Source organism: Lissotriton helveticus, chromosome 6 (assembly GCF_964261635.1).
Source record: "Lissotriton helveticus chromosome 6, aLisHel1.1, whole genome shotgun sequence".
In the NCBI taxonomy this organism is placed as follows: Eukaryota; Metazoa; Chordata; class Amphibia; order Caudata; family Salamandridae; genus Lissotriton; species Lissotriton helveticus.
In genome coordinates this window covers 1,130,421,368-1,130,436,506 of record NC_136067.1, presented here as the reverse complement: position 1 = coordinate 1,130,436,506, position 15,139 = coordinate 1,130,421,368, and the positions used below count along the sequence as shown (strand labels likewise).

The 15,139-nt window shown below is 45.1% G+C and overlaps 13 non-coding genes across 13 annotated transcripts; 7 read left to right on the top strand and 6 right to left on the bottom strand.

Annotated features, from left to right (window-relative positions):
* Positions 1–994: 994 nt before the first annotated feature.
* TRNAR-ACG (transfer RNA arginine (anticodon ACG)) lies at positions 995–1,067 on the bottom strand. Its single transcript has one exon. It is a non-coding gene; the product is annotated as a tRNA-Arg (tRNA).
* Positions 1,068–1,781: 714 nt separating this feature from the next.
* Positions 1,782–1,888, top strand: LOC144765080 (U6 spliceosomal RNA). The gene has a single exon (XR_013597095.1). It is a non-coding gene; the product is annotated as a U6 spliceosomal RNA (small nuclear RNA).
* A 1,020-nt stretch (positions 1,889–2,908) lies between these two features.
* TRNAH-AUG (transfer RNA histidin (anticodon AUG)) lies at positions 2,909–2,981 on the bottom strand. The gene has a single exon. It is a non-coding gene; the product is annotated as a tRNA-His (tRNA).
* A 714-nt stretch (positions 2,982–3,695) lies between these two features.
* Positions 3,696–3,802, top strand: LOC144765005 (U6 spliceosomal RNA). Its single transcript, XR_013597023.1, has one exon. It is a non-coding gene; the product is annotated as a U6 spliceosomal RNA (small nuclear RNA).
* Positions 3,803–5,598: 1,796 nt separating this feature from the next.
* Positions 5,599–5,705, top strand: LOC144765053 (U6 spliceosomal RNA). The gene has a single exon (XR_013597070.1). It is a non-coding gene; the product is annotated as a U6 spliceosomal RNA (small nuclear RNA).
* A 1,020-nt stretch (positions 5,706–6,725) lies between these two features.
* On the bottom strand, positions 6,726–6,798 carry TRNAH-AUG (transfer RNA histidin (anticodon AUG)). The gene has a single exon. It is a non-coding gene; the product is annotated as a tRNA-His (tRNA).
* Positions 6,799–7,512: 714 nt separating this feature from the next.
* On the top strand, positions 7,513–7,619 carry LOC144765052 (U6 spliceosomal RNA). The gene has a single exon (XR_013597069.1). It is a non-coding gene; the product is annotated as a U6 spliceosomal RNA (small nuclear RNA).
* A 1,009-nt stretch (positions 7,620–8,628) lies between these two features.
* On the bottom strand, positions 8,629–8,701 carry TRNAC-ACA (transfer RNA cysteine (anticodon ACA)). The gene has a single exon. It is a non-coding gene; the product is annotated as a tRNA-Cys (tRNA).
* Positions 8,702–9,417: 716 nt separating this feature from the next.
* On the top strand, positions 9,418–9,524 carry LOC144765017 (U6 spliceosomal RNA). Its single transcript, XR_013597035.1, has one exon. It is a non-coding gene; the product is annotated as a U6 spliceosomal RNA (small nuclear RNA).
* Positions 9,525–10,544: 1,020 nt separating this feature from the next.
* On the bottom strand, positions 10,545–10,617 carry TRNAH-AUG (transfer RNA histidin (anticodon AUG)). Its single transcript has one exon. It is a non-coding gene; the product is annotated as a tRNA-His (tRNA).
* Positions 10,618–11,333: 716 nt separating this feature from the next.
* Positions 11,334–11,440, top strand: LOC144765051 (U6 spliceosomal RNA). The gene has a single exon (XR_013597068.1). It is a non-coding gene; the product is annotated as a U6 spliceosomal RNA (small nuclear RNA).
* Positions 11,441–13,237: 1,797 nt separating this feature from the next.
* LOC144765000 (U6 spliceosomal RNA) lies at positions 13,238–13,344 on the top strand. The gene has a single exon (XR_013597018.1). It is a non-coding gene; the product is annotated as a U6 spliceosomal RNA (small nuclear RNA).
* A 1,020-nt stretch (positions 13,345–14,364) lies between these two features.
* TRNAH-AUG (transfer RNA histidin (anticodon AUG)) lies at positions 14,365–14,437 on the bottom strand. Its single transcript has one exon. It is a non-coding gene; the product is annotated as a tRNA-His (tRNA).
* Positions 14,438–15,139: the final 702 nt, after the last annotated feature.

Genomic DNA, 15,139 nt, shown 5'->3' with positions numbered 1-15,139 from the left:
TTTTTAGGAGAGAAATCTTTTTTGTTTTCAGGACTAATTAAAATAATAAAGCAGGTTCCAGTCCTGTGTCATGTAATATGTATTTTTCAATTAGTCTCTCCTCAACATTTTTAATGTATTTGCCTTGCAGTAAAAAAGGTGCGCTCTATGTCCTGCTGCATTTAGCAAGGAAGCCTGCAGGACTTCTGGGACTTTTCTTTCTCTTTTTCAGCCTCCCTGTCATTATTCTTCACCACCCCTAAATCTATACTGCTACCAGTGATGAGTTGCTTTGTGGGAAGCAGGACAAAGAGAAGGGCAGGGCCTATGCAAATGATGGCCTCAGGGATGTCTGGGAGTCCCTTTCAGCAGTACTGTTAAAATCTGCCTTGCAACCAGATTGGTCGGTTAAGCTGAAAAACACCATGCCAGATTGGGCACCAGGTCTCTAGGCGCTTGGAAGACATATTGGGTCTACATCCCTCAGTTTCTGAGCTCCAAGAAATGTTCACCCTCCACCCTAATAGAGAGGTCTTGGCCGATCGTGGCCGAGAGGGGAAAAAGGTAGCAGGGCAAGATGCTCATGGTTCTGCTTTAATAATGGACCAACTTCCTCTCTCTCCTTAGCTGTGCTTCTGCCTGGCTACTGGGGCTACCAGTTGTAAGCCTGCAGCCCACAAGGAGCTGGTTTGTCCCTCTCACACATGTAAATGGGTAAGCATTCAGTTGCACACACCTCCCTGCGTCCACAGACCCTTGCACACACACTTTTGTCAACAAGCTTTTTTTGTAGTTAAGAGAATCAGGGACCCATGTTGAAATACAAAAGCAGCACACCACGTGACGGCCATCACATAGAGTCCAGCAGCAAATGGGAAACGTTTAACTAGCCGTGGTCCTATTACTGCAGCTCTACCGTAGAACATCTGCTGGATGAGAACTCCTGGAGAATATTGAACCTACAACAAGTCTGAGGTAAATAGGAATATAATGAAACAGGGACCTACAACTCTTCCGAGCCAGATAGGAGTCGAACCTACAATCTTCTGATCCGTAGTCAGACGCGTTATCCGTTGCGCCACTGGCCCTATGTAGACATGCCCATCCTTTTGTCCTTAAGAGGGCTAGAAAGTGTGTGTGTGTGTGTGTGAAGGCACAAGGAAACCCATCTGACCTCCTGAAAGTCTGTTCTGTGAGGGTTTCCTAAGTTGTACAAAGGACTTTAGGAGAAGGAAGGACCTAAAATCTAGGCGAAATGGTCCTAGATCCAAGGAAATCTTTTAGATCAGGCTCAGTTTCTTAAATAGTCTGCATTAACATAATCAGTTCCCGGTCTTTGTGGGGCTGAGCTTGTGAACTCCTTAGTAATTAGGCGGATACAACAAAAAGGGGTTTAATATTACAATACAGGTTAAAATTCAGACACCTTGTCGTAGGCTCACCTTGTCCGGGGACCCAGGCATGCTGCCTTTCCACTCTCAGAGCACTTTACCTAACCTACTGTGCGGCTGTTTCACCTTTAATATCACTGTTCCACAGGCAGCGTGATGTCACAATGCTCCTTGTCTGTAGCCCAAACCATGAGCCTTTGCAACCCTGACATAATCTACATACTTACGGTGTGTGAAGTCTTGGACCACAAATGCAGAGAAGAATAATAGATTGCTACTCTTCAGACATTTTTGCCCATTGGTTCAGATTTGAATGCTTACTGGCCATCTGAGCATCTCTGCCAGGCCACCCTATGTCTAGAGACTGTAGATTTAGAGAGTTTATAAACATTGTCAGTTCATCAATAAAGTGTGCTTGCTTTGGCAGCACATATACTAAAATTGGAACGATACAGAGAAGATTAGCATGGCCCCTGCGCAAGGATGACACGCAAATTCGTGAAGCGTTCCATATTTTAAACAGTTTTTAGGAGAGAAATCTTTTTTGTTTTCAGGACTAATTAAAATAATAAAGCAGGTTCCAGTCCTGTGTCATGTAATATGTATTTTTCAATTAGTCTCTCCTCAACATTTTTAATGTATTTGCCTTGCAGTAAAAAAGGTGCGCTCTATGTCCAGCTGCATTTAGCAAGGAAGCCTGCAGGACTTCTGGGACTTTTCTTTCTCTTTTTCAGCCTCCCTGTCATTATTCTTCACCACCCCTAAATCTATACTGCTACCAGTGATGAGTTGCTTTGTGGGAAGCAGGACAAAGAGAAGGGCAGGGCCTATGCAAATGATGGCCTCAGGAATGTCTGGGAGTCCCTTTCAGCAGTACTGTTAAAATCTGCCTTGCAACCAGATTGGTCGGTTAAGCTGAAAAACACCATGCCAGATTGGGCACCAGGTCTCTAGGCGCTTGGAAGACATATTGGGTCTACATCCCTCAGTTTCTGAGCTCCAAGAAATGTTCACCCTCCACCCTAATAGAGAGGTCTTGGCCGATCGTGGCCGATCGTGGCTGAGAGGGGAAAAAGGTAGCAGGGCAAGATGCTCATGGTTCTGCTTTAATAATGGACCAACTTCCTCTCTCTCCTTAGCTGTGCTTCTGCCTGGCTACTGGGGCTACCAGTTGTAGGCCTGCAGCCCACAAGGAGCTGGTTTGTCCCTCTCACACATGTAAATGGGTAAGCATTCGATTGCACACACCTGCCTGCGTCCACAGACCCTTGCACACACACTTTTGTCAACAAGCTTTTTTTGTAGTTAAGAGAATCAGGGACCCATGTTGAAATACAAAAGCAGCACACCACGTGACGGCCATCACATAGAGTCCAGCAGCAAATGGGAAACGTTTAACTAGCCGTGGTCCTATTACTGCAGCTCTACCGTGGAACATCTGCTGGATGAGTCCTCCTGGAGAATATTGAACCTACAACAAGTCTGAGGTAAATAAGAATTCCACAGGAATATAATGAAACAGGGACCTACAACTCTTACGAGCCAGATAGGAGTCGAACCTACAATCTTCTGATCCATGGTCAGACGCGTTATCCATTGCGCCACTGGCCCTATGTAGACATACCCATCCTTTTGTCCTTAAGAGGGCTAGAAAGTGTGTGTGTGTGTGTGTGAAGGCACAAGGAAACCCATCTGACCTGCTGAAAGTCTGTTCTGTGAGGGTTTCCTAAGTTGTACAAAGGACTTTAGGAGAAGGAAGGACCTAAAATCTAGGCGAAATGGTCCTAGATCCAAGGAAATCTTTTGGATCAGGCTCAGTTTCTTAAATAGTCTGCATTAACATAATCAGTTCCCGGTCTGTGTGGGGCTGAGCTTGTGAACTCCTTAGTAATTAGGCGGATACAACAAAAAGGGGTTTAATATTACAATACAGGTTAAAAATCAGACACCTTGTCGTAGGCTCACCTTGTCCGGGGACCCAGGCATGCTGCCTTTCCACTCTCAGAGCACTTCACCTAACCTACTGTGCAGCTGTTTCACCTTTAATATCACTGTTCCACAGGCAGCGTGATGTCACAATGCTCCTTGTCTGTAGCCCAAACCATGAGCCTTTGCAACCCTGACATAATCTACATACTTACGGTGTGTGAAGTCTTGGACCACAAATGCAGAGAAGAATAATAGATTGCTACTCTTCAGACATTTTTGCCCATTGGTTCAGATTTGAATGCTTACTGGCCATCTGAGCATCTCTGCCAGGCCACCCTATGTCTAGAGACTGTAGATTTAGAGAGTTTATAAACATTGTCAGTTCATCAATAAAGTGTGCTCGCTTTGGCAGCACATATACTAAAATTGGAACGATACAGAGAAGATTAGCATGGCCCCTGCACAAGGATGACACGCAAATTCGTGAAGCGTTCCATATTTTAAACAGTTTTTAGGAGAGAAATCTTTTTTGTTTTCAGGACTAATTAAAATAATAAAGCAGGTTCCAGTCCTGTGTCATGTAATATGTATTTTTCAATTAGTCTCTCCTCAACATTTTTAATGTATTTGCCTTGCAGTAAAAAAGGTGCGCTCTATGTCCTGCTGCATTTAGCAAGGAAGCCTGCAGGACTTCTGGGACTTTTCTTTCTCTTTTTCAGCCTCCCTGTCATTATTCTTCACCACCCCTAAATCTATACTGCTACCAGTGATGAGTTGCTTTGTGGGAAGCAGGACAAAGAGAAGGGCAGGGCCTATGCAAATGATGGCCTCAGGGATGTCTGGGAGTCCCTTTCAGCAGTACTGTTAAAATCTGCCTTGCAACCAGATTGGTCGGTTAAGCTGAAAAACACCATGCCAGATTGGGCACCAGGTCTCTAGGCGCTTGGAAGACATATTGGGTCTACATCCCTCAGTTTCTGAGCTCCAAGAAATGTTCACCCTCCACCCTAATAGAGAGGTCTTGGCCGATCGTGGCCGAGAGGGGCTGAGAGGGGAAAAAGGTAGCAGGGCAAGATGCTCATGGTTCTGCTTTAATAATGGACCAACTTCCTCTCTCTCCTTAGCTGTGCTTCTGCCTGGCTACTGGGGCTACCAGTTGTAAGCCTGCAGCCCACAAGGAGCTGGTTTGTCCCTCTCACACATGTAAATGGGTAAGCATTCAGTTGCACACACCTCCCTGCGTCCACAGACCCATGCACACACACTTTTGTCAACAAGCTTTTTTTGTAGTTAAGAGAATCAGGGACCCATGTTGAAATACAAAAGCAGCACACCACGTGACGGCCATCACATAGAGTCCAGCAGCAAATGGGAAACGTTTAACTAGCCGTGGTCCTATTACTGCAGCTCTACCGTAGAACATCTGCTGGATGAGTCCTCCTGGAGAATATTGAACCTACAACAAGTCTGAGGTAAATAGGAATATAATGAAACAGGGACCTACAACTCTTCCGAGCCAGATAGGAGTTGAACCTACAATCTTCTGATCCGTAGTCAGTCGCGTTATCCGTTGCGCCACTGGCCCTATGTAGACATGCCCATCCTTTTGTCCTTAAGAGGGCTAGAAAGTGTGTGTGTGTGTGTGTGAAGGCACAAGGAAACCCATCTGACCTCCTGAAAGTCTGTTCTGTGAGGGTTTCCTAAGTTGTACAAAGGACTTTAGGAGAAGGAAGGACCTAAAATCTAGGCGAAATGGTCCTAGATCCAAGGAAATCTTTTAGATCAGGCTCAGTTTCTTAAATAGTCTGCATTAACATAATCAGTTCCCGGTCTTTGTGGGGCTGAGCTTGTGAACTCCTTAGTAATTAGGCGGATACAACAAAAAGGGGTTTAATATTACAATACAGGTTAAAATTCAGACACCTTGTCGTAGGCTCACCTTGTCCGGGGACCCAGGCATGCTGCCTTTCCACTCTCAGAGCACTTCACCTAACCTACTGTGCTGCTGTTTCACCTTTAATATCACTGTTCCACAGGCAGCGTGATGTCACAATGCTCCTTGTCTGTAGCCCAAACCATGAGCCTTTGCAACCCTGACATAATCTACATACTTACGGTGTGTGAAGTCTTGGACCACAAATGCAGAGAAGAATAATAGATTGCTACTCTTCAGACATTTTTGCCCATTGGTTCAGATTTGAATGCTTACTGGCCATCTGAGCATCTTTGCCAGGCCACCCTATGTCTAGAGACTGTAGATTTAGAGAGTTTATAAACATTGTCAGTTCATCAATAAAGTGTGCTCGCTTTGGCAGCACATATACTAAAATTGGAACGATACAGAGAAGATTAGCATGGCCCCTGCGCAAGGATGACACGCAAATTCGTGAAGCGTTCCATATTTTAAACAGTTTTTAGGAGAGAAATCTTTTTTGTTTTCAGGACTAATTAAAATAATAAAGCAGGTTCCAGTCCTGTGTCATGTAATATGTATTTTTCAATTAGTCTCTCCTCAACATTTTTAATGTATTTGCCTTGCAGTAAAAAAGGTGCGCTCTATGTCCAGCTGCATTTAGCAAGGAAGCCTGCAGGACTTCTGGGACTTTTCTTTCTCTTTTTCAGCCTCCCTGTCATTATTCTTCACCACCCCTAAATCTATACTGCTACCAGTGATGAGTTGCTTTGTGGGAAGCAGGACAAAGAGAAGGGCAGGGCCTATGCAAATGATGGCCTCAGGGATGTCTGGGAGTCCCTTTCAGCAGTACTGTTAAAATCTGCCTTGCAACCAGATTGGTCGGTTAAGCTGAAAAACACCATGCCAGATTGGGCACCAGGTCTCTAGGCGCTTGGAAGACATATTGGGTCTACATCCCTCAGTTTCTGAGGTCCAAGAAATGTTCACCCTCCACCCTAATAGAGAGGTCTTGGCCGATCGTGGCCGATCGTGGCTGAGAGGGGAAAAAGGTAGCAGGACAAGATGCTCATGGTTATGCATTAATAATGGACCAACTTCCTCTCTCTCCTTAGCTGTGCTTCTGCCTGGTTACTGGGGCTACCAGTTGTAGGCCTGCAGCCCACAAGGAGCTGGTTTGTCCCTCTCACACATGTAAATGGGTAAGCATTCAATTGCACACACCTGCCTGCGTCCACAGACCCTTGCACACACACTTTTGTCAACAAGCTTTTTTTGTAGTTAAGAGAATCAGGGACCCATGTTGAAATACAAAAGCAGCACACCACGTGACGGCCATCACATAGAGTCCAGCAGCAAATGGGAAACGTTTAACTAGCCGTGGTCCTATTACTGCAGCTCTACCGTGGAACATCTGCTGGATGAGTCCTCCTGGAGAATATTGAACCTACAACAAGTCTGAGGTAAATAAGAATTCCACAGGAATATAATGAAACAGGGACCTACAACTCTTACGAGCCAGATAGGAGTCGAACCTACAATCTTCTGATCCATGGTCAGACGCGTTATCCATTGCGCCACTGGCCCTATGTAGACATACCCATCCTTTTGTCCTTAAGAGGGCTAGAAAGTGTGTGTGTGTGTGTGTGAAGGCACAAGGAAACCCATCTGACCTGCTGAAAGTCTGTTCTGTGAGGGTTTCCTAAGTTGTACAAAGGACTTTAGGAGAAGGAAGGACCTAAAATCTAGGCGAAATGGTCCTAGATCCAAGGAAATCTTTTAGATCAGGCTCAGTTTCTTAAATAGTCTGCATTAACATAATCAGTTCCCGGTCTGTGTGGGGCTGAGCTTGTGAACTCCTTAGTAATTAGGCGGATACAACAAAAAGGGGTTTAATATTACAATACAGGTTAAAATTCAGACACCTTGTCGTAGGCTCACCTTGTCCGGGGACCCAGGCATGCTGCCTTTCCACTCTCAGAGCACTTCACCTAACCTACTGTGCAGCTGTTTCACCTTTAATATCACTCTTCCACAGGCAGCGTGATGTCACAATGCTCCTTGTCTGTAGCCCAAACCATGAGCCTTTGCAACCCTGACATAATCTACATACTTACGGTGTGTGAAGTCTTGGACCACAAATGCAGAGAAGAATAATAGATTGCTACTCTTCAGACATTTTTGCCCATTGGTTCAGATTTGAATGCTTACTGGCCATCTGAGCATCTCTGCCAGGCCACCCTATGTCTAGAGACTGTAGATTTAGAGAGTTTATAAACATTGTCAGTTCATCAATAAAGTGTGCTCGCTTTGGCAGCACATATACTAAAATTGGAACGATACAGAGAAGATTAGCATGGCCCCTGCGCAAGGATGACACGCAAATTCGTGAAGCGTTCCATATTTTAAACAGTTTTTAGGAGAGAAATCTTTTTTGTTTTCAGGACTAATTAAAATAATAAAGCAGGTTCCAGTCCTGTGTCATGTAATATGTATTTTTCAATTAGTCTCTCCTCAACATTTTTAATGTATTTGCCTTGCAGTAAAAAAGGTGCGCTCTATGTCCAGCTGCATTTAGCAAGGAAGCCTGCAGGACTTCTGGGACTTTTCTTTCTCTTTTTCAGCCTCCCTGTCATTATTCTTCACCACCCCTAAATCTATACTGCTACCAGTGATGAGTTGCTTTGTGGGAAGCAGGACAAAGAGAAGGGCAGGGCCTATGCAAATGATGGCCTCAGGGATGTCTGGGAGTCCCTTTCAGCAGTACTGTTAAAATCTGCCTTGCAACCAGATTGGTCGGTTAAGCTGAAAAACACCATGCCAGATTGGGCACCAGGTCTCTAGGCGCTTGGAAGACATATTGGGTCTACATCCCTCAGTTTCTGAGCTCCAAGAAATGTTCACCCTCCACCCTAATAGAGAGGTCTTGGCCGATCGTGGCCGAGAGGGGCTGAGAGGGGAAAAAGGTAGCAGGGCAAGATGCTCATGGTTCTGCTTTAATAATGGACCAACTTCCTCTCTCTCCTTAGCTGTGCTTCTGCCTGGCTACTGGGGCTACCAGTTGTAAGCCTGCAGCCCACAAGGAGCTGGTTTGTCCCTCTCACACATGTAAATGGGTAAGCATTCAATTGCACACACCTCCCTGCGTCCACAGACCCTTGCACACACACTTTTGTCAACAAGCTTTTTTTGTAGTTAAGAGAATCAGGGACCCATGTTGAAATACAAAAGCAGCACACCACGTGACGGCCATCACATAGAGTCCAGCAGCAAATGGGAAACGTTTAACTAGCCGTGGTCCTATTACTGCAGCTCTACCGTAGAACATCTGCTGGATGAGTCCTCCTGGAGAATATTGAACCTACAACAAGTCTGAGGTAAATAGGAATATAATGAAACAGGGACCTACAACTCTTCCGAGCCAGATAGGAGTCGAACCTACAATCTTCTGATCTGTAGTCAGACGCGTTATCCGTTGCGCCACTGGCCCTATGTAGACATGCCCATCCTTTTGTCCTTAAGAGGGCTAGAAAGTGTGTGTGTGTGTGTGTGTGAAGGCACAAGGAAACCCATCTGACCTCCTGAAAGTCTGTTCTGTGAGGGTTTCCTAAGTTGTACAAAGGACTTTAGGATTAGGAAGGACCTAAAATCTAGGCGAAATGGTCCTAGATCCAAGGAAATCTTTTAGATCAGGCTCAGTTTCTTAAATAGTCTGCATTAACATAATCAGTTCCCGGTCTTTGTGGGGCTGAGCTTGTGAACTCCTTAGTAATTAGGCGGATACAACAAAAAGGGGTTTAATATTACAATACAGGTTAAAATTCAGACACCTTGTCGTAGGCTCACCTTGTCCGGGGACCCAGGCATGCTGCCTTTCCACTCTCAGAGCACTTCACCTAACCTACTGTGCTGCTGTTTCACCTTTAATATCACTGTTCCACAGGCAGCGTGATGTCACAATGCTCCTTGTCTGTAGCCCAAACCATGAGCCTTTGCAACCCTGACATAATCTACATACTTACGGTGTGTGAAGTCTTGGACCACAAATGCAGAGAAGAATAATAGATTGCTACTCTTCAGACATTTTTGCCCATTGGTTCAGATTTGAATGCTTACTGGCCATCTGAGCATCTCTGCCAGGCCACCCTATGTCTAGAGACTGTAGATTTAGAGAGTTTATAAACATTGTCAGTTCATCAATAAAGTGTGCTCGCTTTGGCAGCACATATACTAAAATTGGAACGATACAGAGAAGATTAGCATGGCCCCTGCACAAGGATGACACGCAAATTCGTGAAGCATTCCATATTTTAAACAGTTTTTAGGAGAGAAATCTTTTTTGTTTTCAGGACTAATTAAAATAATAAAGCAGGTTCCAGTCCTGTGTCATGTAATATGTATTTTTCAATTAGTCTCTCCTCAACATTTTTAATGTATTTGCCTTGCAGTAAAAAAGGTGCGCTCTATGTCCAGCTGCATTTAGCAAGGAAGCCTGCAGGACTTCTGGGACTTTTCTTTCTCTTTTTCAGCCTCCCTGTCATTATTCTTCACCACCTCTAAATCTATACTGCTACCAGTGATGAGTTGCTTTGTGGGAAGCAGGACAAAGAGAAGGGCAGGGCCTATGCAAATGATGGCCTCAGGGATGTCTGGGAGTCCCTTTCAGCAGTACTGTTAAAATCTGCCTTGCAACCAGATTGGTCGGTTAAGCTGAAAAACACCATGCCAGATTGGGCACCAGGTCTCTAGGCGCTTGGAAGACATATTGGGTCTACATCCCTCAGTTTCTGAGGTCCAAGAAATGTTCACCCTCCACCCTAATAGAGAGGTCTTGGCCGATCGTGGCCGATCGTGGCTGAGAGGGGAAAAAGGTAGCAGGGCAAGATGCTCATGGTTCTGCTTTAATAATGGACCAACTTCCTCTCTCTCCTTAGCTGTGCTTCTGCCTGGCTACTGGGGCTACCAGTTGTAGGCCTGCAGCCCACAAGGAGCTGGTTTGTCCCTCTCACACATGTAAATGGGTAAGCATTCAATTGCACACACCTGCCTGCGTCCACAGACCCTTGCACACACACTTTTGTCAACAAGCTTTTTTTGTAGTTAAGAGAATCAGGGACCCATGTTGAAATACAAAAGCAGCACACCACGTGACGGCCATCACATAGAGTCCAGCAGCAAATGGGAAACGTTTAACTAGCCGTGGTCCTATTACTGCAGCTCTACCGTGGAACATCTGCTGGATGAGTCCTCCTGGAGAATATTGAACCTACAACAAGTCTGAGGTAAATAAGAATTCCACAGGAATATAATGAAACAGGGACCTACAACTCTTACGAGCCAGATAGGAGTCGAACCTACAATCTTCTGATCCATGGTCAGACGCGTTATCCATTGCGCCACTGGCCCTATGTAGACATACCCATCCTTTTGTCCTTAAGAGGGCTAGAAAGTGTGTGTGTGTGTGTGTGTGAAGGCACAAGGAAACCCATCTGACCTGCTGAAAGTCTGTTCTGTGAGGGTTTCCTAAGTTGTACAAAGGACTTTAGGAGAAGGAAGGACCTAAAATCTAGGCGAAATGGTCCTAGATCCAAGGAAATCTTTTAGATCAGGCTCAGTTTCTTAAATAGTCTGCATTAACATAATCAGTTCCCGGTCTGTGTGGGGCTGAGCTTGTGAACTCCTTAGTAATTAGGCGGATACAACAAAAAGGGGTTTAATATTACAATACAGGTTAAAATTCAGACACCTTGTCGTAGGCTCACCTTGTCCGGGGACCCAGGCATGCTGCCTTTCCACTCTCAGAGCACTTCACCTAACCTACTGTGCAGCTGTTTCACCTTTAATATCACTCTTCCACTGGCAGCGTGATGTCACAATGCTCCTTGTCTGTAGCCCAAACCATGAGCCTTTGCAACCCTGACATAATCTACATACTTACGGTGTGTGAAGTCTTGGACCACAAATGCAGAGAAGAATAATAGATTGCTACTCTTCAGACATTTTTGCCCATTGGTTCAGATTTGAATGCTTACTGGCCATCTGAGCATCTCTGCCAGGCCACCCTATGTCTAGAGACTGTAGATTTAGAGAGTTTATAAACATTGTCAGTTCATCAATAAAGTGTGCTCGCTTTGGCAGCACATATACTAAAATTGGAACGATACAGAGAAGATTAGCATGGCCCCTGCGCAAGGATGACACGCAAATTCGTGAAGCGTTCCATATTTTAAACAGTTTTTAGGAGAGAAATCTTTTTTGTTTTCAGGACTAATTAAAATAATAAAGCAGGTTCCAGTCCTGTGTCATGTAATATGTATTTTTCAATTAGTCTCTCCTCAACATTTTTAATGTATTTGCCTTGCAGTAAAAAAGGTGCGCTCTATGTCCAGCTGCATTTAGCAAGGAAGCCTGCAGGACTTCTGGGACTTTTCTTTCTCTTTTTCAGCCTCCCTGTCATTATTCTTCACCACCCCTAAATCTATATTGCTACCAGTGATGAGTTGCTTTGTGGGAAGCAGGACAAAGAGAAGGGCAGGGCCTATGCAAATGATGGCCTCAGGGATGTCTGGGAGTCCCTTTCAGCAGTACTGTTAAAATCTGCCTTGCAACCAGATTGGTCGGTTAAGCTGAAAAACACCATGCCAGATTGGGCACCAGGTCTCTAGGCGCTTGGAAGACATATTGGGTCTACATCCCTCAGTTTCTGAGGTCCAAGAAATGTTCACCCTCCACCCTAATAGAGAGGTCTTGGCCGATCGTGGCCGAGAGGGGAAAAAGGTAGCAGGGCAAGATGCTCATGGTTCTGCTTTAATAATGGACCAACTTCCTCTCTCTCCTTAGCTGTGCTTCTGCCTGGCTACTGGGGCTACCAGTTGTAGGCTTGCAGCCCACAAGGAGCTGGTTTGTCCCTCTCACACATGTAAATGGGTAAGCATTCAATTGCACACACCTGCCTGCGTCCACAGACCCTTGCACACACACTTTTGTCAACAAGCTTTTTTTGTAGTTAAGAGAATCAGGGACCCATGTTGAAATACAAAAGCAGCACACCACGTGACGGCCATCACATAGAGTCCAGCAGCAAATGGGAAACGTTTAACTAGCCGTGGTCCTATTACTGCAGCTCTACCGTGGAACATCTGCTGGATGAGTCCTCCTGGAGAATATTGAACCTACAACAAGTCTGAGGTAAATAAGAATTCCACAGGAATATAATGAAACAGGGACCTACAACTCTTACGAGCCAGATAGGAGTCGAACCTACAATCTTCTGATCCATGGTCAGACGTGTTATCCATTGCGCCACTGGCCCTATGTAGACATACCCATCCTTTTGTCCTTAAGAGGGCTAGAAAGTGTGTGTGTGTGTGTGTGAAGGCACAAGGAAACCCATCTGACCTGCTGAAAGTCTGTTCTGTGAGGGTTTCCTAAGTTGTACAAAGGACTTTAGGAGAAGGAAGGACCTAAAATCTAGGCGAAATGGTCCTAGATCCAATGAAATCTTTTAGATCAGGCTCAGTTTCTTAAATAGTCTGCATTAACATAATCAGTTCCCGGTCTGTGTGGGGCTGAGCTTGTGAACTCCTTAGTAATTAGGCGGATACAACAAAAAGGGGTTTAATATTACAATACAGGTTAAAATTCAGACACCTTGTCGTAGGCTCACCTTGTCCGGGGACCCAGGCATGCTGCCTTTCCACTCTCAGAGCACTTCACCTAACCTACTGTGCAGCTGTTTCACCTTTAATATCACTGTTCCACAGGCAGCGTGATGTCACAATGCTCCTTGTCTGTAGCCCAAACCATGAGCCTTTGCAACCCTGACATAATCTACATACTTACGGTGTGTGAAGTCTTGGACCACAAATGCAGAGAAGAATAATAGATTGCTACTCTTCAGACATTTTTGCCCATTGGTTCAGATTTGAATGCTTACTGGCCATCTGAGCATCTCTGCCAGGCCACCCTATGTCTAGAGACTGTAGATTTAGAGAGTTTATAAACATTGTCAGTTCATCAATAAAGTGTGCTCGCTTCGGCAGCACATATACTAAAATTGGAACGATACAGAGAAGATTAGCATGGCCCCTGCGCAAGGATGACACGCAAATTTGTGAAGCGTTCCATATTTTAAATAGTTTTTAGGAGAGAAATCTTTTTTGTTTTCAAGACTAATTAAAATAATAAAGCAGGTTCCAGTCCTGTGTCATGTAATATGTATTTTTCAATTAGTCTCTCCTCAACATTTTTAATGTATTTGCCTTGCAGTAAAAAAGATGCGCTCTATGTCCAGCTGCATTTAGCAAGGAAGCCTGCAGGACTTCTGGGACTTTTCTTTCTCTTTTTCAGCCTCCCTGTCATTATTCTTCACCACCCCTAAATCTATACTGCTACCAGTGATGAGTTGCTTTGTGGGAAGCAGGACAAAGAGAAGGGCAGGGCCTATGCAAATGATGGCCTCAGGGATGTCTGGGAGTCCCTTTCAGCAGTACTGTTAAAATCTGCCTTGCAACCAGATTGGTCGGGTAAGCTGAAAAACACCATGCCAGATTGGGCACCAGGTCTCTAGGCGCTTGGAAGACATATTGGGTCTACATCCCTCAGTTTCTGAGGTCCAAGAAATGTTCACCCTCCACCCTAATAGAGAGGCCTTGGCCGATCGTGGCCGAGAGGGGCTGAGAGGGGAAAAAGGTAGCAGGGCAAGATGCTCATGGTTCTGCTTTAATAATGGACCAACTTCCTCTCTCTCCTTAGCTGTGCTTCTGCCTGGCTACTGGGGCTACCAGTTGTAGGCCTGCAGCCCACAAGGAGCTGGTTTGTCCCTCTCACACATGTAAATGGGTAAGCATTCAATTGCACACACCTGCCTGCGTCCACAGACCCTTGCACACACACTTTTGTCAACAAGCTTTTTTTGTAGTTAAGAGAATCAGGGACCCATGTTGAAATACAAAAGCAGCACACCACGTGACGGCCATCACATAGAGTCCAGCAGCAAATGGGAAACGTTTAACTAGCCGTGGTCCTATTACTGCAGCTCTACCGTGGAACATCTGCTGGATGAGTCCTCCTGGAGAATATTGAACCTACAACAAGTCTGAGGTAAATAAGAATTCCACAGGAATATAATGAAACAGGGACCTACAACTCTTACGAGCCAGATAGGAGTCGAACCTACAATCTTCTGATCCATGGTCAGACGCGTTATCCATTGCGCCACTGGCCCTATGTAGACATACCCATCCTTTTGTCCTTAAGAGGGCTAGAAAGTGTGTGTGTGTGTGTGTGTGAAGGCACAAGGAAACCCATCTGACCTGCTGAAAGTCTGTTCTGTGAGGGTTTCCTAAGTTGTACAAAGGACTTTAGGAGAAGGAAGGACCTAAAATCTAGGCGAAATGGTCCTAGATCCAAGGAAATCTTTTAGATCAGGCTCAGTTTCTTAAATAGTCTGCATTAACATAATCAGTTCCCGGTCTGTGTGGGGCTGAGCTTGTGAACTCCTTAGTAATTAGGCGGATACAACAAAAAGGGGTTTAATATTACAATACAGGTTAAAATTCAGACACCTTGTCGTAGGCTCACCTTGTCCGGGGACCCAGGCATGCTGCCTTTCCACTCTCAGAGCACTTCACCTAACCTACTGTGCAGCTGTTTCACCTTTAATATCACTCTTCCACTGGCAGCGTGATGTCACAATGCTCCTTGTCTGTAGCCCAAACCATGAGCCTTTGCAACCCTGACATAATCTACATACTTACGGTGTGTGAAGTCTTGGACCACAAATGCAGAGAAGAATAATAGATTGCTACTCTTCAGACATTTTTGCCCATTGGTTCAGATTTGAATGCTTACTGGCCATCTGAGCATCTCTGCCAGGCCACCCTATGTCTAGAGACTGTAGATTTAGAGAGTTTATAAACATTGTCAG